This window comes from Mauremys mutica, chromosome 1 (assembly GCF_020497125.1).
Source record: "Mauremys mutica isolate MM-2020 ecotype Southern chromosome 1, ASM2049712v1, whole genome shotgun sequence".
Taxonomy (NCBI): Eukaryota; Metazoa; Chordata; order Testudines; family Geoemydidae; genus Mauremys; species Mauremys mutica.
In genome coordinates, this window is record NC_059072.1 from 339,858,113 (window position 1) to 339,884,924 (window position 26,812).

At 43.1% G+C, this 26,812-nt stretch overlaps 1 long non-coding RNA gene across 1 annotated transcript in view; it reads right to left on the reverse strand.

The window, feature by feature from the left end:
• Window positions 1–211: 211 nt before the first annotated feature.
• LOC123372138 overlaps window positions 212–26,812 on the reverse strand; it is a 52,713-nt gene continuing 26,112 nt past the window's right edge. The window contains exons 2-3 of the long non-coding RNA XR_006580125.1: window positions 1,699–1,818; window positions 212–1,049 (exon numbers count right to left, since the gene is read on the reverse strand). This is a non-coding gene — a long non-coding RNA (uncharacterized LOC123372138). The remainder of the gene's footprint in view (window positions 1,050–1,698; window positions 1,819–26,812) is intronic.

The window sequence follows — 26,812 nt, forward strand, 5'->3', positions numbered from 1 at the left end:
GCACGTGTCCTCAGGAAAGGAGGATACGTAAGTGTGAGGCTTTCAAAAGTATTTTGTTGCGAACTGGTTTTGGTGCTTAAAATACTGGGTTTTTTACTCTGTGCAAAATGTGGTCTATGTGTGTGTGTTTAAATGTTTTTTAAAAAATTGGTTTTAATGTTTAAATTGGTAGTGATTTAGGGGCATAGGCAAGAGCTAGGTGTGTGGGCAGGTTAAAGTATTTTGTTGCAAACTTTGTTTTGGGGTCCATGGGGGAAATGAGGTTGTATTAAAAACATGTGTCTATGTTTTGGAGAAACACTAATAGTAGGAAAAAAACAAAACCAATTGGGGTAGTATTGTGTGAGGGTGTTTGTTTTACAACCTGAAATGGCTTTTGTAAAGCAGTGACTTTTAAACAGAAGAAAAACACACTAATTAGTATTTTATTTTTAAATTTTACAAGACTGCTTCATGTGTGTTGTAATAAGTCCTCCTCTCCCCTCTGCTACCCCCCGAACAGTCAGAACAAGAGAGACCTTTCAACCGTGGTGTAAACAAGCTCAAAAGAAAAAAGAAAGACAGCTGAAAAGGAAAATTCTCGAGTGTCAACAGATGACAGACGGTTGAACCGTAGTAAATATATTTTGCCTATTTGGTTGTTTAAACAGTTTTTTGTTTTTAAGCGAGTACATACATGTGAATGGGTTTTGGTGAGAAAAAGAGATTATAGAGTTAAGGTTTAGTGTGTGGGGGAATTTGGTAAAATGTTTATTTGGTGTTAAATTGGAACATCTCTGTTTTCCTAATCAGGCCTGTGCAACTCTCCTGACGATGCCATAGTCAGAGCTACAGAGACACTGCCAACAGAACCAACAAAGAATCTGCTCTAAGACCTTTGACAACAACCCTAACACGAAACAGCAGAAGAGCACAGACAAAGCATCAGGACAGTCCAAAGCTCAGATACGTCAAGGCAAAAGACAAAAGAAAAGACTCATGTGAAAAGCAACAATGCAAATGCACCTCCAGTTCCTCATAGGTCGACATCACACCAAGCCCTGAGAAATCTGCGAGAGAAAACACAAAGATTCACAAACCTGAAGCATGTGCTTTAGAGGTTCTGAATAAAAAAACAAGGACTGAAAGCTCATGTGATGCAGGGGTATCTCTTGTGAAGTATCTGAAAATTGTTATGAACTATTCTCTTACCTCAGGAAGCTAAGCACAGCCCGTCAGCATTCTAAAAGGAATTGGGAAACACATGACACTTTGTTCAGAAAACTAATGGCCAGTGTATCCTCAGAGGTTCTAAAAGAAAGGATGACTGCAAACTACATCAAAAATGCAAAAGCTCTTGGGGATGACTTTGGGAGATACTTCAGGTTTCCACAGTGTGGTTCTGTTTTTTCAGCGGGCGTGACTAGAGGTGGGAAGGGGCCTGGGTAAAAGAAGCATTCTCAAAGGTACCCATCAGCCGAGGGGTAAACAAACTGGGGGTCAGTGTTTGTATCTACAAGGCTTGGGGGACAACCAGACAGTTGCCAAAAAGTTAAGGGTCAGGGTCATGGTTAAACATTTTTAAAAATCTAAAGAGGTGATAAAGAGAAAAACAAAAACAAAGAGCTGCCCCCTAGTGGAAGCTCTCAAACTGTCATGTCTGAGAATGAGGGGGCTGCATCTGGCCCCAGGCTGCGTGGGGGCAGTGGTAACTCTCACCGTGTCTGATTTAGAAGATTCCCCAGAAGGCTCTGTGTAGAGGTTCCCATCTACTCCTGACGATCCTTAGAGTGGCCCCTTGGAAGCTGACTCTCAGATAGTTTCTGATGTAGGGCTGTGCTGTGATTAAAAAATTAATCGCAATTAATGGCACTGTTAAACAATAATAGAATACTATTTATTTAAATATTTTGAATGTTTTCTATATTTTGAAATATATTAATTTCAATTACAAGACAGAATACAAAGTGTACAGTGCTCACTTTATATTTATTTTTAATTACAAATGTTTGCACTGTAAAAAACAAAAGAAATAGTATTTTTCAATTCACCTAATACAAGTACTGTAGTGCAATTTCTCTATCATGAAAGTTGAACTACAAATGTACAATTATATTAAAAAAATTGCATTCAAGAATAAAACAATGTAAAACTTTAGCGCCTACAAGTCCACTCAGTCCTACTTCTTGTTCAGCCAATCGCTCAAACAAGTTTGTTTACATTTTCAGGAGATAGTGCTACCTGCTTCTTGTTCACAATGTCACCTAAAAGTGAGAATAGCATTCACATGGCACTGTTGAGCCGTCGTCGCAAGATATTTACATGCCAGATGCACTAACGATTCATATGTCCCTTCATGCTTCATCCACCGTTTCAGAGGACATGCGTCCATGCTGATGACTGGTTCTGCTCAATAACAATCCAAAGCAGTGCAGACTGATGCATGTTCATTTCCATAATCTGAGTCAGATGCCACCAGCAGCAGGTTGATTTTCTTTTTTGGTGGCTCAGCTTCTGCAGTTTCCGCATCAGAATGTTGCTCTTTTAAGACTTCTGAAAGCATGCTCCCCACCTTGTCCCTCTCAGATTTTGGATGGCACTTCAGATTCTTAAACCTTGGGTTGAGTGCTATAGCTATCTTTAGAAATCTCACATTGGTGCCTTCTTTGCGTTTTGTCAAATCTGCAGCAAAAATGTTCTTAAAATGAATGTGTGCTGAGTCACCATCCAAGACTGCTATAACATGAAATATATGTAAAATGCGGGTAAAACAGAGCCAGAGACATACAGTTCTCCTCCAAGGAGTTCAGTCACAAATTTAATTATTAGTGTCACAAATTTTTTAGGAGTGTCATCAGCATGGAAGCATTTCCTCTGGAATGGTGGCCAAAGCATGAAGGGACACGCAAATGTTTAGCTATCTGGCACGTAAATACCGTGCAATGCCAGCTACAAAAAATCCCATGCAAACGCCTGTTCTCACTTTCTGGTGACATTGTAAATAAGAAGTTGGCAGCATTATCTCCCATAAATGTAAATAAACTTGTTTGCCTGAGCGATTGGCTGAACAAGAAGTAGGACTGAGTGGACTTGTAGGATCTAAAGTTTTACATTTTTTTAGTGCAGTTATGTAACAAAAATCTATATTTGTAAGTTGCACTGTCATGATAAAGAGATTGCACTACAGAACTTGTATGAGGTGAATTGAAAAATGCTATTTCTTTTGTTTATCTTTTTTACAGTGCAAATATTTGTAATAAAAATAATAATATAAAGGGAGCAGTGTACTTTGTATTTGATGTTGTATTTGAAATCAATATATTTGAAAATGTAGAAAAACATCCAAAAATATCTAATAAATATCAATTAGTATTTTATTATTTAACAGTGCAACTAAAACTCCAATTAATCATAATTAATTTTTTTTAATTGTGATTAAAAAAATTTAGTTAATTGCGTGAGTTAACTGGGATTAATTGACAGCCCTAGTCTGATGTAGAAGATACACCTGACAGTTCTGTAGAGGAACCCACAAACACCCCGTAAATGCAGATGCAGACAGATGTGTATATGGAGCAAGTGAGAAGCTGGCAATGGGAATTACCTGGATTTAGGGCTATGGTGTATTATGAGGAATTTTGTTTTCTCAATCTTGAGTGAATACATTCAAACTGGCAGGTTGTGGAAGTCACCCACAGGGGAATACAGCTAGTTCTTGATGATGTTAATGGTAGGCTAGCCTTAGATAATTTTGTTCAGTTTCCATTAGAGAGCCGTAATTTAAACAATCCTTTGTTTTCAATAAGTAAAACTAGGGATGACCTGTTTGCTGAAGATTTCTTAAATCAGGCTGCTAAACGGCTACAGAGTAATAGAGAATATAGAGTAATGTTGATGGGACATTAGGCCTTGTTTTGACAACTGTAAAAAACAAGTGTGGGGGTAGCTGTACAGTTTTATCCTATCCTCAATTGTCTAATCATTCATAAATAGAGACAGTATTTAGTAGATCTGACCTACTAAACTGGTACCAATCTGTGTTTTGCGCGAGGCCTCTTGGCCATCATGTCCAACAATAAACCTACAGCTGCAGAACGGTTAGATGGGGTGAGATAGCAGCTTGAGAAATTGGGGCGGTCAGATTAAATAAAGATTATGCTCAATCACATAGCAGTGTTTGAACAGCATTTACAAGTCAACATACAGGTGGTGCTTTATGCAGAGAGAGGTGTTTTTAAAAAAAAAAAATACAGGGGATCCTTTGTATTGTATGACTTTTTTCAGCCTGCCTCAAAATGAGCATTAATATGGGGTTCTAGAGATGAAAAGGTTATTTGGTGTAAGCAATTATTGTGAGGTTTGCCACACACTGTACAGTCAACAAGCACTCTTGCAGGTATCGGTTCTGCCTCTGCTTGAGTGTGCAGACAGTATGGGCATTCAGCTGAGATACCCTAGCAGTAGACTGTATGGCAGGTCCAAAGGGTGGTTAAACAGACACATAGACTTGGCATAAAAAAAAACAAGTCAAAAGTCTGCGTAAACCTAATGTACAAGTGTCAGTCTTGTGTGAATAAGGGGCACAAATGCAAAGGCAGGTGCTGTAAGCAATGACAGGCTTTGATCTCTGGTGATGTAGACAGCCACCTGCGTTTTATGCACAACATTAGAAAGACTGAATCATCAGAAAAATATACTTGTTTATGATTTTGAATGGATGCAGAAACAGGATTGCATGTGCCTAATTACATTTTTGCTATGACCTTATAGCCAGAAAAATCCTGGGAATGCAAGGGTGATGATTGTCTTTTTACCTTCGTTAAAACCTTTGTTGGCAAAAAGTTCCAGGACTACACATTCAGAATGCACAATTCCAAAGGTTATGAGGTGTACTTCATTGTTAGACAGTTAGTGAAGGAAAAGACATGGATAAAACTGATAATTCAGGGTAGTAAACTAATGTATGTGAAAGATAAGGCCTTGGGCATTCGTTTTGCAGAGTCTTTAAACTTCTTGCCTATGAAGCTTAGCAAGCTCCCACAGGCAACAGGGTTTGAAGGTTGTAAAGGGTATTTCCAACTTTTTTTTAACACTTTAAAAAGCCAAATTATGCGTGGCCTATGCGGGGGTAGAGCATTATGGCATTGACAGCCTGATGATTGGGAAGAAAGCAGAATTTTGAGACTGATATTGGGGCAACCAATATAAGCCATTTGAATTGCAGAAAAAGCTTGCCTACTGTTGTCAGCAGAATGTCAAAATTTGAAATGGCCTGTATTCTGTAAATAGAAAAGATCATAGAATAATAGAATATTAGGGTTGGAAGAGACCTCAGGAGGTCATCTAGTCCAATCCCCTGCTCAAAGCCGGACCAACACCAACTAAATCATCCCAGCCAGGGCTTTGTCAGCCAGGCCTTAAAAACCTCTAAGGATGGAGATTCCATCACGTTTAAAAGCCCCCAGAATAAATTACAAATTGCTACACTTGCTTGGCAAATTTACTCCAGAAAGGCACAGTTCTTTCCAGAGGCTTTTGAGGATGTTACCAAAAGAACTTATGGGTACCTGGTGGTGGGTTTAAATGCTTCCACACCAGAGGTATATAGAATAAGAACCAGGCCTTTCCCTCCAGACTGGCCAATGGTTTATACTTTGAAAAGAACAACTGGGTATAAAAAGAGATGAATTATCGGCAGATCCATTTTTAAAGTGGAGGCTACTGAACAAAACAATCTCCAGCTGTGTGAAAAGAAACTTGGCCCTTTTAGAATTACATAGCAAATCACTCCAGCAGCAAAGGAAAACTATACTGTGTTTGGCGTTCTTCTCAGAAATAGTACTCGGTACCTTAAAATGAAATGTATCTTTGACACAGAATCAAGTGCATGTGCTGAAAAAGAGATGCAAATTTATAACGAAAGGGTCTCAGTTAAAAGAAAGAAGCAGCTGATGAAGCAGTCGAGGGGGTTTATCAGATCACTGTTAAGTTTTGCTATCCCTCTGATAAAGGGGCTTTTGACTAATCAATAATAGAGTATGCAGAAGAAATGTACCAGATGTTTAGCCATCAGTGGAGCAATTAAGAGTTCCCCATCCAGTGAAGGAAAATATCAGAACCACAGCAACTTGCTTACTGAACATTGAAATTAAGGCTGTTCTTAGCTGGATATGAAAAAAGCTAAACTTTACACCACTGTGCTTCAAAGATACCTGAGGTACATGAGGCACGGCAATGCAGATAAAGGGAAAATAAGTCTGTTTCTACCAGAACAGAAACAAAGTGTGACTACCAAACTCCCAGAAACACCAAAGAATTCTGATTCTGTTGCTCAGGAGGTTTTGGATAACATGAATAGCCATTATAAGAAAAATGCAGTAATATTGCTAAATAAGTTGGTCCAGGATAAAAACCTTTCTTCATGGAAGAACAAAGGGGCTTTGTGTACAAAGGCTCAGTTGTCAATGATTCTAGGGCTGTTACCCACACACATTCCATTCCTAACAGATGCACACCTAAAGGTTGGGATGTATTAATGAATGCCATGGTAGAGCTGAATGTACCCATCTTCTGTCATGGCCAACACAGCCAACAGAGATCTTTTGGGACACCTGAAGGCCTCAACCACAGACACCAGGGTTGATCAAGAAACATCACTACTACCCCCCACTCCGCTATTTTTTTTTTTTTTTGCCTTCTGAAAAGCAAGTTGTCCAGCGTGTCTTTGTAAAACAGGTGGATGGAAAACTGTGGCAAGGGTTTGTCACTGTAATTGATCACCGCCTCTATAAAGGCCCTGTAAGGATAACAGTTGTTGCTTTGGCTTATGAGGTGATCTCCCAATGTGACATCCAGCTGACTGAAAATAGAGGCCTTGAGGTAATTCATCAGGTCCACCTTGGCCTCACCTTGAGTGCGGGTCTGTCTTCTTTTACATTGACCGTCCACAAGCACAGCTCCCCACAGCTCTGAGTGGCTGTGGTTCGCCGTTCCTGGCCAATAGGAGCTGCGGGAAGCATCAGAGGCCGTGCCTGCAGATGGCCAATGTTAGCAAAATGTCTTTTTATACTCTTCCCTGGTCATTTGTCCAATCTTCCACTTCTTGTAAACTTCTTTTTTGTGTTTAAGATCAGCAAGGATTTCCCTGTTAAGCCAAGCTGGTCGCTTGCCATATTTACTATTCTTTCTACACATCGGGATGGTTTGTTCCTGCAACCTCAATAAAGATTATTTAAAATACAGCCAACTCTCCTGGACTCCTTTCCCCCTCATGTTATTCTCCCAGGGGATCCTGCTCATCAGTTCCCTGAGGGAGTCAAAGTCTGCTTTTCTGAAATCAAGGGTCTATATTCTGCTGCTCTCCTTTCTTCCTTGTGTCAGGATCCTAAACTTGACCATCTCATGGTCACTGCCTCCAAGGTTCCCATCAACTTTTGCTTCCCCTACTAATTCTTCCTGGTTTGTGAGCCGCAGGTCAAGAAGAGCTCTGCCCCTAATTGGTTCCTCCAGCACTTGCACCACGAAATTGTCCCCTACACTTTCCAAAAACTTCCTAGATTGTCTGTGCACCACTGTATTGCTCTCCCAGCAGATATCGGGGTGATTGAAGTCCTCCATGAGAACAAGGGCCTGTGACTTAGTAACTTCTGTTAGTTGCTGGAAGAAAGCCTCATCCACCTGGTCTGGTGGTCTAGAGCAGACTCCCACCACGACATAACCCTTGTTGCTCACACTTCTAAACTTAATCCAGAGACTCTCAGGTTTTTCTGCAGTTTCATACTGGAGCTCTGAGCAGTCATACTACTCTCTTACATACAATGCAACTCCCCCACCTTTTCTGCCCTGCCTGTCCTTCCTGAACAGTTTATATCCATCCATGACTGTACTCCAGTCATATGAGTTATCCACCAAGTCTCTGTTATTCCAGTCACATCATAGTTCCTTGACTGTGCCAGGACTCCCAGTTCTCCCTGCTTCTTGCATTTGTGTATAGGCATTTAAGATAACTCGATTGTCCCGCTTTCTCAGAATGAGACAGGAGTCCTCCCCTCTTGCGCTCTCCTGCTCGTGCTTCCTCCTGGTATCCCATTTCCCCACTTATCTCAGGGCTTTGGTCTCCTTTCCCCGGTGAACCTAGTTTTTCTCAGTGCTGAACTGCATAGGGGCTCTTTGGTACAAATCTACTTTGGATTTGGTGCACTCTTCAGACCTGCAGTGAACAAAAGCCATGTTGATTAAAATCTCTTTTAACACGTGGAGAGCGCCTCCTCTTTTTCCCAGACTTCCTTTTAGTCTTTTGCTTATGGCTGGTCCTGCGTGTCAAACCCCTTCTTTTAAAGGGTTTTGAGGGATCCCTGTATTGAAGGTAAGACGCATTTCTCTTTCTCTTAAGTCTGCTTCTTTTCATATACATCAGTTCTGACCCATCCTGCATAGCCGTATTACCCACCTTCTCCAGAACAGCTTGGGAGATGTGGCCTACCGTGTCTCTTGCTATGTTTTGATGTGCAGTTTAATAATCTCTAGCTCCCTCTTCAAAGTGGCACGACTTTTCTAAAGAGACTATGGAATATTCCACCCATGCCACCCGGTACACCGGGGTCGGGGGAGGAGTGTCATGATATCTAGGAAGGGCATAGGAATAGTTTCTATAGACAAAGGTCCCTGTAATTTTTTAGGGTCACCATAGTGTTTTGCTTTTTTCTAAAATGGCTGTCTCCAGGGGCCTAGGTACAGCTTGTTGATCACCTTCCTGAAATTAAATGAGATGTGTCTGTTCAGGTCTATCTTTATTTCAGTGGTGATGGTGACAAACTTGTTGCTCCTTCCCGGGATGGTGTGATGGGGTGTGCTTCCACATTGGCCCTGCAAGAGCTGAATTGGGTCAGTTGGGCCCAATCAGCTAATTAGGCTACAAACAGGGGAGCTTTAGGCTGGAGGCAGCTAACTAGAGAGAGGCCCACCTGTGCGGAAACAGGCATGGGCTATATAAGCCAGGAGGCTGACAACAGAAGGGGCTGCTGGAAAAGGTTGGGAAGAGGAAGGAGGGTTTGGAGGCTGTAGAGACAAGTTGCCTCAAGTTATTCCCTGGAAGGAAGAGACTGGCAGACTCACTGAGGGGCTGTATATTTTGTCTAAGGAGTCCGCGATAGGTGGTTGTTACCATAGAACAGCGATTTTCATCCATAGTGTGGACACCCTTGTAAAATTCGAGCTAGTGTTTTTGAGGAAAACCCTAGAGCTGGCATTGCTGGGCAAAGTGATGTAAAAGCCGCCGTCACTCATTTTTTCTCTCTTTGCAGGAGTAATTGTTTTCTTTCATGTCCTATGTGGAGTACTTTGCATTTGTCCTTACTGAATTTCATTCTGTTTACTTCATACCATTTCTCCAGTTTGTCCAGATCATTTTGAATTTTAATCCTATCCTCCAAAGCACGTGCAATCCCTTCCAGCTTGGTATCATCCACAGACTTAATCAGTGTACTCTCTATGCCAATTGTTTTAGGTCTATTAATTTCAATCGAGAACTGTTTTTTCATCAGCTAAGGATCTAGCCTGTCCTTTACAACATATCTGATTTTGATTATTATGATAGTTCCAATTACTTTTGACCCATTGACCCAATTACCCATGACTGCCCAATTACTTTTATTACTGCCCATGGAAAAAAACCTGCTAATTATATCAAATTAATTATCCAGAGGACAAATAATAAGTCCGTTGAAACCCTGAACAATATTAGATTTGAGAGATACTCTTAGTCTTCAGCTATGAAAGGTGAGCAACTGCATGTCTCAGGCTATCTAACAACTCTGTCCGTCTTTGATTTTTCCAAGGTCTTATCACCAACGTATTTAATTGCCAGACTCACTGCCTGAACAGAGGAACTCAGATGGATGCTTTAGAAAGAGCTGGAGATAACTGAGTGGGACTTCCCATGTTAAAGTTAAATATAACTAAAGAGATGGCAATACAGACCATTTAAAATTTCTTTAGAGCTCTTGGCAAGTTAAAAAAAAATCTCTTTCATCTACATTAAAATACGCTGTGAAAAGAGAATGACAGTAGGTTATGCTTGTAACATAACCTACAGTCTGTCTAAAGCTCTCTGGAAAAAAATATTTTAAAGATAGTTTGATTGGATATTTCAAGAAATGTCAGCAAGTTAATCTTAGCAAATGGTCTTGTATTCTCTGTTCAGAATTATGGAATTGTTATTCATGCAACATTCTATGATTCTATTCTTCTTTTGCTCCTGCTTTTGTTTACATATCATTATAATTCCTCCTTAGAAACTGAAAAAACTTATTCCAACTCTGAGGGCTGTGCTCCAATGGGATACATGTTAGTTTTTCTTGATCTGTCAGTGAGTTTATGGTTCAGTCCCTCTTCTTATGCATTCGCCTCACTTCAACATATTAATGTTTGTGAAAACACATTGTACATATTTTTACATGTATGGGAAGCCTTCGACTTCCCATTCTTTGTGGTTGTTAGAAATTCTGCAAACTGTCTCTGACACATAAAAATAAAAAAATAAAGAGATCAACAGCTACCTTATGGCTTTCTGCGTACTTAAGTAGCCGGATTGAAATTTAAGCACAACTGGTTGGACTGAGAAATGAACCAGAGTGCATTGTAGATGGAAGTGCAAGTCAAAATATAGCTCCTACACTCAGCTTCCTACTGAGAATGGAAAAATAGTGTGGACACCCTTACCCTGTGAAGCTAACATGCTGCATATGCAGCATGCTCTTTGAGATCTGGAAGTACTCTAGTCTGTCTTCTAACTGAACAGAACATTGTTTACTTGAAATTATATTAAGTTAACCCTGAATATACCAACATTGGTTTTTGTTTCACTTCATCATGGAGTAAAGTAACATTAAACTTCCCTAGTAAAGCAACATTTTGAATTAGCTCACATGGGTCTGTTCCTATAATATCCAGTGCTATGATGGTCTCAGATTTCACATGCCATATAGTCCTGCTGAAGAGTTTCTGCATCAGTAAGTGCCTTGTGACACGAGTAACTGTCCCAAATTCAGGCCCTATAGATATTAAGATTGCTATAGAACCCTACAAATTCTAAGTTTAAATGTTGCAGAACCCTATCTGTGTCATCTGTACTAAGTTCTAAAGGACTTTTCCATAAGAGACACATTACTGCTATCCTTCAGATGAGCCAAAACACTGACTCCAATTGATTTTCAATGGGAATTAGGCACCTAACCTGCATAAGCAAATATGTAAATCCCACAAGATGCCTATATGCATCTTTAGGCACCTAAATCCCTTTGTAAATATCCCATAATACTTTTCATAACAGTGATGTTATTGCATTGCATTTCTGTAGGAAAAAAGTCATCTATTATTGCTTTTTGTTCTAAAAGGGTCTACACATTTATGAATGTGTTAGAAACTATGGAGAAGACCCTCAGCTGGTGCAAAGGGGCAAAACTCTATTGACATTAGTGGAGCTATGCCAATTTACACAAGCTAAGGCTCTCCCTCACACACATGATCATGGCTCCATAGTTAAAGCTGTGACAGGCAGGGGCGGATTAGGGCTTTGTGGGGCCCTGGGCCAGAGCAAGTGGGGGGGGCCCCTCCCAAACCCCTTCTGCCTGCAGTCTCCCACTTCCCCTGTGCTCCAGCCGGGAAGTGGGATCGCGGTGCAAGGGCTTGTCCCGCTCCGCCTGCCCAGTGCTCCTGCTGAGCAGGCGGGTGGAGCAAGCACCCCCACCCCAGCCCTGCTCCCTGGCAGGAGCACCGAGGAGAGGCAGAGTGGGGCATAGGAGCACCCATTTTTTCAGTGTCCCCAATTAGCCAGGGCCCCCAGGCATGGGTCCCATTGGCCTACTGGCTAATCTGCCACTGGCAACAGGAGTATTTTATAAGGCCTCCCTTTGGCCTCCCTATGCCATTGGCTTGGTCTGTGAATTGCCAGACTGACTTATTTGAATTATGCCTCTTTATTCCATGCAGAACATAGGGTCTTCACTACTGCCTCTATCTGTGCTGTAAAGAATCATAAACATGGTGCTGGATTTGTTATAAGTAATAACAATTCAATCAAAGAAGTAATAACAACTCAATCTAATAGTTTTCATGGTTAGCCATTTCCCCCGATAGTCAACCTTGATTAAGTCTGTACATCTCATTATTTTGTTTTACCAGATAAAGCAATCCCTCTGCCTTTTTGGAGTTTACACCTTTCAAATATTGCTAGACAGCACATAAGTACTATAAAAATATTTGCAAAAAAATAACCTAAGATAGAAATTTATTATTATTATTTTACTGTATAAATTTGTTTCATTAGCATCCAATTGAGTTTGGAATCTCAGTGTGCTGGGTGCTCCGCAAACACAGAATGAGACAGTCCAGAGAGATATAGACAGATAGATTCTACCTTTTGTTGTCTTTTAACCAACCTATAGGTATTTAATTCTTTACTTTAACTGAATCACTTATTGGGCTTTAAACCAACCGCTCCAATCGCTTCATTATTTTTTCCCGCTTCTCTCCATACTGCCACAAATCATGTTATACTTGTTCTGTGGAGAAGGGGGGAAAAAAACCTACAACAAAATAATACTCTATTGCTGTAATCTTGGGTGAATGTCAGAACATCAGCAGGAGGAAAATATGAAAGCAGCAGACATTGAGCTGTAAGAAGCTGTCAATTTCAAAATTATAACACTGCCAGGCCTTTCTTTTAGGCTGTTCCCTTCTGTTTTGCCTCCTTCTGCAGCTCTGGCAGCTTTGGTCTGCTTGCCTTATGAGTTGGGTTAGAGAGACTCACTCCCTTGTACTGCCATTTCAATGTAGGGAGAAATAGACAACATGGAACAGTATTTTTTCCTTTCTCTGCTCATTTTATCATTTTGCTCCTTCCTCATGACACATTAAAACTCTTCCCCTGTCCCAAAACTGTCCACTAAGTAAAGAAACATTGCATCGTTACCATAGAAACTACCATAACCGAGATACAGAACAATTTCTTAAAGAAGACACAGTAGGACGGAGCACCATCAGAAGTTGGATGCAATGCTTTCAGGAGGAAATGAGGGCCAGCTGTGCTCAAGAGTCTGAATCTCCCACAATTTTCACTCTGCACTGTGGAATTTTACTGCTGACAGAAGAACAGATCTTTGCAGTGAGTTATTGTGTCTCTCACCATTATCAGGAGGGGCAATAAATTAGAATTAATACTTAGCCCTTGACATCTTCAGAGTATTGTTCAAATGTTTGTTAATCATGATAGGCTTGTGCAGTTGGGCCCTGCAACAGCCCAAATCCACCCATGTTTCTGGCGATGTGTTTATTGTGTGCACACATACAGATGCATGTGTAAGAGAGCCCCAGAAGATGAAATAATGCAACATCTGATCTCCTGGCATCTCCATTCTCCAAAGCCTGATATGCCAGCAGCAAAACAAATCTTTCATTACTTCAGTCTCATCAATGACTCCCCTTTGGCATTAAAAAAAAAAATCGGTGAGAAAAATAATCACAACCACAAGCAAATAACAGAACCACCACACATCCCCAGTACACATCTCAGGGGCAATTGTAGGCACTTTGCTATTAAATGAGGCTGCCAAAGGGGGGAGAAAAAAATCAATGGTCTTTGTCCAGGCTACTACGAAGGCTGTTCTCTAAAGAAGTAATTCCATCACGCTGAATATGTCTGCTACAACGGCTGTTTAACGAGAACTCTGCTGCCACCTTCTGGTTGACAGAGGCATTTATAATTTATTTCAGTGGTTCTCAACCTTTCCAGACTACCATATCCCTTTCAGGAGTCTGATTTGTCGTGTGTACCCCAAGTTTCACCTCACTTAAAAACTACTTGCTTGCAAAATCAGACATAAAAATACAAAAGTGTCACAGCACACTGTTACTGGAAAATTGCTTTCTCATTTTGTCTGTATGAAATTTTAGTTTGTACTGACTTTGCTAGTGCTTTTTATGTTACCTGTTAAAAAACTAGGCAAATATCTAGCTGAGTTGATGTACCCCTGGAAGACCTCTGTGTACCCCCAGGAGCATGTGTATCCCCAGTTGAGAACCACTGATTTATTTTATCCATTGTCCTCACTAAGCTTGTATCCTATGCTTTAAAGTTTATTTGCTTCTATTTTTTCAAAAATAGAAGCAATCTATACAGTTCATTTTTCAATAAATTATGCAATACTCACTTTCCTGGGTGTATATGTAATTTTGTTCTGCATTGCAAACAGGCGTTCTAGATCTTCCTATTAGTCATGAGAATAGTCCGACTGAAGGTAATTACCCACTTAAGCTCCAATTCTACAAAGCCTGTACATGTTTAAATTTGCACTGTGTCGGTTATTCCCACTGACTTCATGGTAGCAAGAACACCACTTGGGATTTTTTGGGAGGGGGTCTAATTCAATGGGACTGCTCACAGTGCATAAAGTTAAACAAGTTCACTGTTGTCTCAGGGAATAAACAGTGTTGCCCACTCTTTTTTTTTATATGGAATATTTTGGGGGGTTCTTAAAGCCCCAGTTCCTGGAGTCATGTGATTACATGAAAGTTTCAGATTTGTGAGGGGTGGCGGTTAAAATAAATTTCTAGCCTTAATGGTTGATGAGAAAAGCCTGAAGATCTGAGCGTTCCTAAAAGGTTCAGAAATCAGAAAGCAAAACAGAAGTAACCCCATATTTATTGTTTTTTAAACATAGGATTTGTAAGTCAATCTTATGATTTGGGGGGGCCTGACCCATGATTTTTTAATACTTGGAGTTGAGGAATATTCACATGAGTGAAGGGTTGCAAGATCAGGCCGCAGAGAGGTATTTTCCATTTCTAACGTCTATAAGCTGATCCTGTTACCTATTACCACATGTATTCATACCACTCAGTGGCTTCATTTGAAAATGGCTTTGGGTCACAATGTGGATATTTTGTGTCTGTTTAAATATTTTTTAGTCATGTATTATTTTCTCTTGTGTAGGGGGAGTTATACTTCTTTAAATTATATCCTGGCATACGTGTCTGTATTTATTCCCAGATACCATTACACTTCATCACTGTTTTGGCTGGGGAACAGAAAGAAGAGACTGTTATAGCTTATGCATGTCTGCGAGCACATTACAAGGTATTCATTTGCATAATTTTTTTTAAATTACAGTTACAGCTTTGCAGCTAAAGGTTTCCAGTCTTTCTTGTTCTGTTTCTGTCCAGTTGTGTGAAAGCAAGAGAGACTTATAAAGGGTTTGCAGGGCAGCACCTTCTGAGCTTTCCCCTTACTAAACAAGGAGTAAGTTCAACTGTTTGTACTTCTTAATGAAAAGTGCCAGATCCTATGGTCAAAAACTATAGTCATTTGACCTTAGGGGGAAGATCCCCAGCCAGCGTAAAGTGTCAATGGAGATATGATGATTTACATCAAATGGGGATCTGCCCATAGGCAACTAATCAGGTCATCTAGCCCTGCCCATCCTTGTAGTATTTTGTGTGCCTATCACAGAGTATGTCTATACTGTAATCATGGGATGAGAGTTCAGCTCATGTTAGCTATAATCTAGTACAAACAGGTACTGGTAGCAGTGAAGGTGTAGCAGCCTGCGCTTCAGCACAGGTTTTACAAGCCTGCCTGGAATCCTGGATAATATTTGCGTGACTAGCTGACAGTGAAGCATGTGCTGCCACAGTTTCACTGTTCTGGGACCCAGACTAGCTAGGTTAAGGATAGTTTGGGTATGTCTACACAAGCTGCAGTCACAGCCCATGACTGCAGTGTGGACATAACCACACTAAAGGTTTTAGCCTCAAAATACCCCTATGAACTAAGGAAGGATTATAGTTCACAGTGGTGCTCAGAGGCAGATTAGTCACTGGGCCAAAGGGGCCCGTGTCCAGGGACCCCAGCCAAATGGGGGCCCCCCGGAAAAATGGGCATCCATGTTCCCCGACCTGCTCCACCTGCCTGGTGCTCCTGCCAGGGAGTGGGGTTGGGGGCACGGTGGCTTGCTCCCCTCCCCAGCAGCAGCGCCAGGTGGTTGGAGTGGGGCAAGCCCCGACCCTGCTCCATGGCAGGAGCATGGGAAGGTGAGGGTGACTACAGGCAGAAGGGGTGGGGAGGGGCCCCCATTTGCTCTGACCCAGGGCTCCACAAACCCCTAATCTGCCTCTGCACAGATGCACAAAGGGATTAGGGGTGACATTTTCAAAAGTACCCAAGTGACCTAAGAGGTTAAATCCCATTTTCAAAAGTGATTTAGGGACACAGGTCTTGATTTTTAAAGGTACTGAGGTGACTAACTCTCACTGATATGCCTAAGCCACTTTTGAAAACAGGACCTAAGCTCCTGGGTTGTTTTGTGAGTTTTACCTTAAGGACTTGTCTACACTGGCACTTTACAGCGCTGCAACTTTCTCGCTCAGGGGTGTGAAAAAAACACACTCACCCCCGAGCTCAGCAAGTTTCAGCACTGTAACGTGCCAGTATAGACAGTGCACCAGCTATGCCCCTCGTGGAGGTTGGTTTTTAGAGTGCTGAGAGAGCGAGCTGTGCCACAACTACACAAGCCATGTTGCTAGTGTAGACAAGCCCTAAGTGACTTTCTGAAGATCACACAAGGCACGTGGAGCAACACCAAAAACTGAACCGTCGCTTTTCCTGAGTCACTGCAGAGCAGTTCCTTAACCCCAGCCCAACCTTTCTGCCCAAAGCCAACCTGTGTTTTAGCATCAGGTATTCAGACAGGTCATTTGAAGCAAGGGCTCTTTACCCTCCTCCTCAGAAAAGCTGGCATTTTAGAAAATGGCAATAATAACAAAAAACCCACGCTCTCTTGAAATGCCAGCTGTTCTGCAAAGATCTGCTTCTCCCTGAGCTGTGACAGCTTCAAACGTTCTGCCTGTCAAGTCTGAGCACATCAGTTGAGCTGGACAGTTTCTCACAAGCTCTACAGACTTTAGACTCTCTTACCTTTTCAAGAATTTGTATTTACATTTAAAACCGCTGGTAAATATAAGCTGACACAGATGCAGAAGGAGAAATTGTTTTCTTAACACTGTAGAAAAATGCTAAATAAAATATTTATCGAGCTTAGGTACTTATATTACCATACTATCTGAGCAGCTCCCCAATTACCATACTATCTGAGCAGCTCCTCAAATAATCTTTAGTGTGTTTATCCTCACAACATGCCAGTGATGAAGAAAACACTCTTATCCCCAGATGGGGAACTGAACCACAGAGAGACAATGGCTCAGATCCACAAAAGGACTTTGGCACCCAAGTTAACCAATTAGGTGCCACTGAGATCCTCAAAACCCCTGCTCAGTTGTCAGTGCTGCCAATTCCTAGGTGTCTGCGTTTACACCGTTAAAGTCCCTTGGGCACCTATGTTTTCTGTCTGTGACATGTGCACAGCCAGCCAAAGTGTGAGCTTTCTTAGCAGCTCTGCACCTAACTCGTGCACAAGGCAGAAACCATAAGGCCTGGGACTGGGAGCAGAAGCCCATGCACCAGGCCGCAATGCACTCAGATTTGCTCTGGCCATCCCTTCATCATGCCAGCAGGGAGGGGCTCTGCCTTTACATCACCCAGTTCTAGTGACTGCCTCTCCACTGGTGAAGGTGTGCCCTGCCCTGGCCCAGTACTGGGTGGGGGACCTGGCCAGAGCCTGACAGAACCTCAGCTCCCAAACCATCAGTGGGAAGGCAGTAACTGGATCTGGGTGGCGTGGGGCAGAGTTGGAGCCTGCGCTGCAGGGGCAGTGGAGCCAGGCGGAGCAGTATGAGACAGCAGCAGCTTTACTAAAACACTGCCCCTCAGTGACCCAGCTCGGTTACCCGCATTTCGGTGCCAAGTTGAGATCTCTGGCCTTGGCGTGACCCTCACACTAGACATTCCTCAGTCTATCTCACACGTGGGGCTCGATACAGTAGATATTCTCAGACCACACCCAACACCTGCTACCTGCCAGCCCCCACAGCAGCGGGGCCGGATGCTGGACACAAATAGACACATAGGGGCCACAGGCATGGTACAAGCATGAGAGAGGTATTGAGAGTGAGCAAGAGACAGAGAGAGCAGGTAGAGCTAGACATAGGTCAGGAATGGCGAACCGATTAGAGGAGCAGGGGGTTAGTTAGTTAGTGTGGCACTTAGAGGGGCACAGAGTAGAGGTCAGGGACAGCTGGGGTAGCCAGATAGGGTGGGGAAGGGGAACCACAGGAGAGTCTGGAGAGGTCTAAGGAGCAAAGATGGACACTTGTGGGGGGGGGGAAGGGGGAGACTTGAGAGCAGCAGGAAACACTAACCATGATAAAAAACAATCTTCATGCTCCAGCACCACCTATGACAGCAGCAGGAGGACCACAGGCAGAGGGCAGAAGTAACCTGCCCTGGAGGAGCCCCGAGGGATACCTCACCTTCCACGTGCAAACTCTCAGACCTACTCCCTCAGCCCAGTTTCACGGGGCTATCAGAGCATGCCTGCATACAGTGCTACAGGCTCACCCCAGCTGCTCTGCTGAATCTCCAGGACGTCACTGACACAACCCTCAGGAGCCACACACTATCCGTGCCTACATGGGTCAGTTCCATCCAGGCCATAATGGATTCCAGCTCTTTCCAGGGTTCACTGCCCAGACAACTGGCATCAGCCAGTCCACTACCTTCAAGGTACTGAACTAGTTCTGAACCTGTTCCTGGCGGCCATCATTAACCATGCCACAGACTGCATACAGTTCCTGACTAACCCAGTCACCTGGAGGAGAACCATGACGGACCATGAGCTCTAGATGACACATATGTCAACATCAAGTAGCCCACACCGGATGCCCACACCTACATCAACAGGCAGAGAACACATGCCATGAATACAATGGCAGTATTCGATTCCCACGTGGAGTTCCTAGGCCTCCAGGTGAAATACTCTAGGGTTGTGTCATGACACCTACATGTGGATCCTCTTCCTCCAGGGAGAATTCCCCTATGGCATGGCTGTAACAGGCCCCCTTCTTTACCCTTTGGACCACCACAAACAGGCTAGATGATTCCAAGTTTACAAGCACCAGTTTTATTTATTGGGTCCCCTTCACCAGTACAGCCTTCTGCAACAACATAAAATTGGAAGTAAACTTCTCCCTTAGCCTACTCTCTGGGGAGGGAGAGTGTGAGATCTCACCATCCTGAGAACATGTATCCCCTGGCCCCTGCCAGCTTCCCCCCTGCACTTCCTTTCTACCCTTTAACTGTTCCCAGCTGATTGGTTGATGGCTTTCATTAGCTCATCAGCCTCCTACCTCATTAAGCCACTGATCACCCACCATCACACACACAATCTGGGGGAAGAATAGCTAGTACCCTAGTGGCCAGAGCTGGGTCAGCTCTAGCCTCCTAGCACTCTGTCACAAGAAGACGTAGGCAAATTTTCCCCCTCTCAATAATCTTCTTACTTTTTTTCCTTAGGGCCAAATAACAGCACCACATGTGCAGCTCTACAGGCGAGCAAGGGGACATAAGGGCTAGCAGTGTGGCGGGAAATGTAGCCTCTGCAGAACCAGTTTACCCAGTCTCGCCCTGCCACATATGTGGCAAGAAATGGTGGGGATTGGCAATGTGCTGAGCAGACCTTTGTGGGGTGCAATGTGCCAGCACCCACCACTCCGGTGCCGAGGTTAATGGCTCTAAGTTGCCTGCTTCCACTGGTACCTCTGAAGGAGATAGCACCAGAAATTGCTCCTATTTCAATGCCGCAGACCAATGCCTCTAGCACCACAGCACTGACACAAGTGACATCAGCACCGACTCAGCATACCACGCTGCCAGTGCAATCTTTTGGCACCACGCCATTTTCTGCACAAGGATTTGTTGGTCTCCTCGACTCTGGAGTCCCCTCTCTTAGGCACCGATGTCTCATTGAGGCCAAAAAGAACAGGAGTACTTGTGGCACCTTAGAGACTAACAAATTTATTTCAGCATAAGCTTTCATGGGCTACAGCTCACTTCTTCAGATGCATAGAATGGAACACACAGACAGGAGATATGTATACACACAGAGAACATGAAAGGTGAAAGTATGCATACCAACTGGAAGAGTGATACCACACCCGACAGCTGTCTCCCATACCATCACTGTTCTCCTGTGATGAAGATGAGGCAGTTGAAGGGGTATTCTCCCCTCACCATTGTTCCCTGATCAGAACACCTATTGCTGCTGGACCATTATGATCATGGTTCACATATGCTCACGACATGCCACCTTGATATGGCCACCCATGGATGGGACCACTCATGCCCTTCCCTGGTCACTGGTCATATGGGAATCTTTGGGGGGTCTTACAGAAAACACCATAATAGGCACCCCAACCCACGTAGGGAAGACACCAGATCCCTGCCTCCACCTTTGGAGACTGTAGCAGCGGACACACGGGATGTCAATCCATGGCAGAGCAGGAAGAGTACACCGCTCCCGACACCTTGCCACCCAACAATAATTCTTCCTCCTCACCGGACGAGGCTATTATACCTCCACCACCAACCATGGCATATGACTTTACCCACTTTTGAGACTTGTTCAAAAGAGTGGCTAATGAGCTTAAAATTCCTCTGGAGGAAGTGCCGGAAACTCAACATGGGTTAACTGATTTCCTACAGACATCTTTCTCCTCCAAGAAAGCATTGCCAGTCAGTGGGGCAATCATGGAAAGTGCCAAGACAGTGTGGTAAACTCCAGCCACAATTCCACTAACTTGCAAAAGGGCGGACAGAAAATATTACGTTCCCTTGAAAGGATCAAAATTTCTCTTCACACACCCAGCACCCAAGAAGAGATTTACAGCAGGATGCACTACCAGACAAACTAATGTAACATCTGCACCTCTCCCATTGATATTAGACTACCTCCTAGAACTAAAACAGTCTGGCCTCTCCATTAGCTCAGTGGAGATACACCTGGTGACTATCACTGCCTTTCACCAAAAGATCAACGACATTACAGTCTTTGCCCACTCAATTACCAAACAATTCCCTGGGGGTATTCAAACTCTCTATCTGAATGTTAGACCACCCACACTACCCTGGGATTTAAACTTAGTCTTAACAGCCCTGACTCGGAAACCATTTGAACCTTTAGCAACCAGCTCTTTCTTACAACTGTCCATTAAAGTGTCATCCCTCGTTGTGATCACATCAACGAGATGTGGAAGAAATCGGGGCACTCATGGCAGATGCACCATATTCAATCTTTTTTAAGGATAAAGTCACATTACATTGGGTAGGAATTTAGGATGCCTAAGTACACTCATCTTTCCATGTTAACCAAACGAAACAGCTTCCAACTTTCTTTCCTAAACCACATGAGAACTTGTTTGAAGCTATGATGCACACTTGGGACATTAAAAGAGCACTGGCTTTCTACTTGAACAGAACCAAGCCATTTAGAGTTTCACCAAAACTCTTTGTATCTATCACTGAACACTCCAAGGTTCCTCCATATCCACACAGAAGCTCTCTAAATGGATATCGAGATGCATTCACCTATGCCATCAATTAAAAAGCACACAACCACCATCAACTATCAGGACGCACTCTACTAGATCTATATCAGCATCCACAGCGTTCCTAAACAATGTTCCTGTTATAGACATATGCAAGGCCACCACCAGGGCCTCCAAACACACCTTTGCTAAAGATTATGCAATCATGCAAGGCCCTAAAGCAGACACCCGGCTTGGCCAAGCGGTACTAGTCACAGTTATCTTACCAATTCTGAAGCCTCTACCATCCTAAGAGGGCACTGCTCTACAGTCACCTGGAGTGAAGCATTCACAGAGACATCTCTCTCTCAAAGAGAAGGTTACTCACTTTGTGCAGTAACTGAGGGTCTTCAAGATATGTGTCCCCATGGGTGCTCCACTACCCACCCTCCTCCCCTGTACTTCTGAGTTTGAAGCAAGCTCTGCGGTACAGAAGGAACTGAGGAGTCCGGGTACCGTGCATGAGGCAGGCACTGCATAGGCACGAACCATATGGGCATCACTGCAAAACTCTCTGAGTGAAGGCGCAGGAATATACCATCACCTGGAGTGGAGCACCCACAGGGGGACACATCTCAAAGAACCTCAGTTACTACATAAGGCGAGTAACTTTCTTTAGTAGTTCCTCTCCTGAATGCATCATGTGTTTTAAGTCTCTATGAATAATGTATCATAAAGTTCAATGCTTGATGAATTCTCAGCATACCATATATAATTACATTTAAAAACATGTTAAAAGAATTTTAAGTTTCCAAAGTCTAGCACTCAAAAGTTAGGAAATGCCAAAATTAACTCTGTGCAACCTTAATTTGGCCCCATTGTGTATGTGCATTAAGCTGTAATCTTTAGTTCATTAATCACATTTATCCACATGACCTCTGCCTCTTTCAGTGCAGAAGTTGGACCTGGATCTGGGAATTAATGTTGTGATTTTCACACTCTTAGACTAGGTCCTAGGCTACAGCATCCTGTGGATCAACCAACCCTACTTACAACAGCTCAAACTGGGTTTGCGTACTTGTGGCTTTTTCCTTTGAGATGTGTAATATACAGTGGTATATACAGTGACTCAAGACTGCACTTTGATACAAAGTATTGTTTTGTCTTAACAGTAGCAACAAAGCATAACATAAGAGAAATGGTATTTAAAACAACAAAAAGTCTGTTTCCATGTCTGTCTTACTTAGGGTTTCCCATCCACCTGAGCTAGAAACTTAAGAAAGCTGAACTGTTTCAGATCCTATAAGGGGGTGGGGGGGAAGAGTGTGTGTGTGTGTGTGTGTGTGTGTGTGTGTGTGTGTGTGTGTGTGTGTGTGTGTGTGTGTGTGTGTGTGTGTGTGTGTGTGTGTGTGTGTGTGTGTGTGTGTGTGTGTGTGTGTGTGTGTGTGTGAGAGTGATGCTGAACAGCTCCCAAACAACCACCTTATAACCTTTTATTGTCCTTTAGATATTTTGACTCTCAGCACTGTCAAAATAAGTCTTGTTTTGGAGACTTTGGTGGAGACTGGCATCAGGAATCAGGGCCTGCAGCACATCCAGTCTAGAAGCATGGCTTGCAGCAGAGCTAATCTCTAGGCCACCTAACGAGCACCTGAAAGGCTATGCTGCCTGATTGGTTGGAAGAATCAGCAGAGTTCAGTGGCTGCTCAAAGCATTTGCCTGTGGCAGTGATGGGTCCTGTGCCTGCTTGTTCCCAGCTCTGCCTCCCTCCAGATAACCCACCTCTGACCCTCAACTTCAGTTCCTGACTTCAGCTCTGACCCTTGGTTCTGGAACCTGGCCCTGGTTCTGACCAGTGTTGCCAACTTAGAGATTTTGTGGCTAGATTTATTGACTATTTGATTTCCCTGGTGAGGAAATAAGTGTCAAAGCATCCAGCAACAAAGCTAGTGACTTTCACAGCTGATTACAGTAATAATCAAAGAAGTCGCCGGTTTGTATAGTCACAAAATCATTCACAAGCAGCTTCACAGTGTTAATAAAATCCATTCTATGCTCTTCTTACCACACCAAGTCAATATCATTATATCTACGCAGCCTTAACCAGATGCGACGTGAGTGGTGCCCACCTGATGATGATGGTGTACTGTTGTAGTTGCTTGTAGCCAGCAATGGCAGTTACAGAAAGTAATGTGCAAAAAGTGATAGTATTTAAGCAATAATAATTTTTGCAGTCTATCCAAAACAGAGATGTCAAAAGACAAAGCAGTGTAACACTCAGCAATTCTGAGAGGAGTGGCAGTCTCAGGAGTAATTTAGGGGCTGGCTAAAACCCGTGCAAGGAAATTTGAGCAAAGCCTACTGTAGCTATTGTAAACCGGAACTGTTTGCAAAGGATAGTGACATTAAAAAGCACAGCCTTACCTCAAAGCATGTGCAGAAGGCTCAGCTCTTTACCAGTCCAAAGCAAAAGTAGAATCATAGAATATCAGGGTTGGAAGGGACCTCAGGAGGTCATCTAGTCCAACCCCCTGCTCAAAGCAGGACCAATTCCCAACTAAATCATCCCAGCCAGGGCTTTGTCAAGCCTGACCTTAAAAACCTCTAAGGAAGGAGATTCCACCACCTCCCTAGGTAACCCATTCCAATGCTTCACCACTCTCCGAGTGAAAAAGTTTTTCCTAATATCCAACCTAAACCTCCCACACTGCAACTTGAGACCATTACTCCTTGTTCTGTCATCGGTTACCATCAGTCTAAATCCATCCTCTTTGGAACCCCCTTTCAGGTAGTTGAAAGCAGCTATCAAATCCCCCCTCATTCCTCTCTTCTGCAGACTAAACAATCCCAGTTCCCTCAGCCTCTCCTCATAAGTCATGTGCTCCAGCCCCCTAATCATTTTTGTTGCCCTCCGCTGGACTCTTTCCAATTTTTCCACATCCTTCTTGTAGTGTGGGGCCCAAAACTGGACACAGTACTCCAGATGAGGCCTCACCAATGTCGAATAGAGGGGAATGATCACGTCTCTCGATCTGCTGTCAATGCCCCTACTTATACAGCCCAAAATGCCGTTAGCCTTCTTGGCAACAAGGGCACATTGTTGACTCATATCCAGCTTCTCATCCACTGTAACCCCTAGGTCCTTTTCTGCAGAACTGCTTCCTAGCCATTCGGTCCCTAGTCTGTAACAGTGAATAGGATTCTTCCGTCCTAAATGCAGGACTCTGCACTTGTCCTTGTTGAACCTCATTAGATTTCTTTTGGCCCAGTCCTCTAATTTGTCTAGGTCTCTCTGTATCCTATCCCTACCCTCCAGTGTATCTACCACTCCTTCCAGTTTAGTGTCATCTGCAAACTTGCTGAGGGTGCAGTCCACACCATCCTCCAGAACATTAATGAAGATATTGAACAAAACCGGCCCCAGGACCCACCCTTGGGGCACTCCACTTGAAACCGGCTGCCAACCAAACATGGAGCCGTTGATCACTACCCATTGAGCCTGACGATCTAGCCAGCTTTCTATCCACCTTATAGTCCATTCATCCAGTCCATACTTCTTTAACTTGCTGGAAAGAATACTGACTTCAAGTCTATCGACAAACAAAAGGTAAAATCAGCATGTAAAGCAGAAGGCAAACTTTCAATATTGTGGAGCATTGCTCTGTTTGGACATGTGATCATTTGAGCGATGTCTGCAAAAAGCATTTGGTGACTAAAAAGCAGCCTCTGAGTTGACACTGCACAAAATGTACAGAAATTATAGAGGAAGTACTGGCACCACACTTCAGACTTGCTGCGTTAAGTGACTTAGATAACCAAAAATACAGCCTTATCCTGGACGAATCTACAGATAGTGCATGGATGCAATTAGGAGTAATTATACAATATTTCAGAGAGAAGCAGGGCAGAATAGTGTCTACATTTCTGGAGCTTGTCTCACTAAATCTGGCAATGCAAGGGGCTTAGCAATGGTAATTGAAAAATCAGGACTGATACTGCAAAACCTTGCAGGAATTGGAACAGATAACACATCAGTGATGACAGGAGTAAACAATGCACTTTATAAAATACTGAAAGAGGAATACGGATTACTTCATCTAGTTCTCATTCACTGCATATGTCATTCTTTACAGCTTGTGGCATCCCATACACCTGAAGAAACTCTTCCGAGAAATACTGAATTCCTTATAAGGCAGACATAAAACTGCTTTTCCTTATCACCCAGTTGACAGGGAGCATGCCATCAGGTATTTGAAACTATAAACTGTGGAGAAGAACCTTTGAAGATTACCAAAATGTGCCCCACACATTGGCTCTCTATTGAACCAGCTGTAAGCAGGATTCTGAACCAATGGGAGGAACTGAAGATACACTTCCAGGAAGGATAGCTTCCATGTAGCTGAAATGCTGTTTTCTATGTACAGTGATGAACAGAACCACATGTATTTAATTTACCTGAAGTTTCTTCTAGTGGAGGTGCAGCACGCAGTCAAGACGTTTGAGGGTGAGAATACAGACCCTGCTAAACTTCTTGACGTATTGATTAATCTCCTAAAGTCTGTTTGTGGAAGGGTTCTGACCCTTACAGCACAAACTGACCTTCTGACTACTCTCATTGAAAATCACTTAGATCTGTCACCTTACTTGGGCTTCAGTTTTGAAAACTCAGTCAGCGAATCCAGGCTGTCACCAGAGGACACAGATGTGCTCAGGAAAAGATGCATTGCCTTTACTGTCCAGCTCAGCAAAGAACTTCAGCACCGGCTTCCACTGAACATGAAAACACTGCAAATGATGTCAATACTGAGCTCTGAAGAAGCACTTTAGACAAATAAAGGCTTACGGGAAATGAGCTAGCCCAGCTCTTTGGATTAAATTTCGAGGCTATTGACAGAATTGTGACCCAGTGGAGAAATATACACTTTACCAGGTGGGAAAACACATCTCAAACCATTGCTTTCTGGGCCAAAGTCAATAAATTTTGTGGCACAGGAAACAAAAATCCCTTTGCAGACCGCACTCACTGGCAATAGCAGTACTTTCATTGCCTCATTCTAACGCTGAAGCTGAATGTCTGTTTAGTCTCATGAATGTTGTCATGTGAAAACTGCATAACCATCTGGGCATAAACACAGTGAACGCTATCCTGACCGTAAGAACTGGACTGAAACTGTTCGGAGAATCATGCTGCACTTACAACCTTCTTGACTCAGTTACAAGACTAATAGGAACAACTGCAGCCTACTCTTTTAAAGCAAAACAGCCATCTAGCAGCAGTCAGGAACCTGAGCCACGTACCAGTAATCAAGAGCCATCTATATCCAAAAAAGGGGAATGGGACTGGGATGAGGAAACTTTGCAG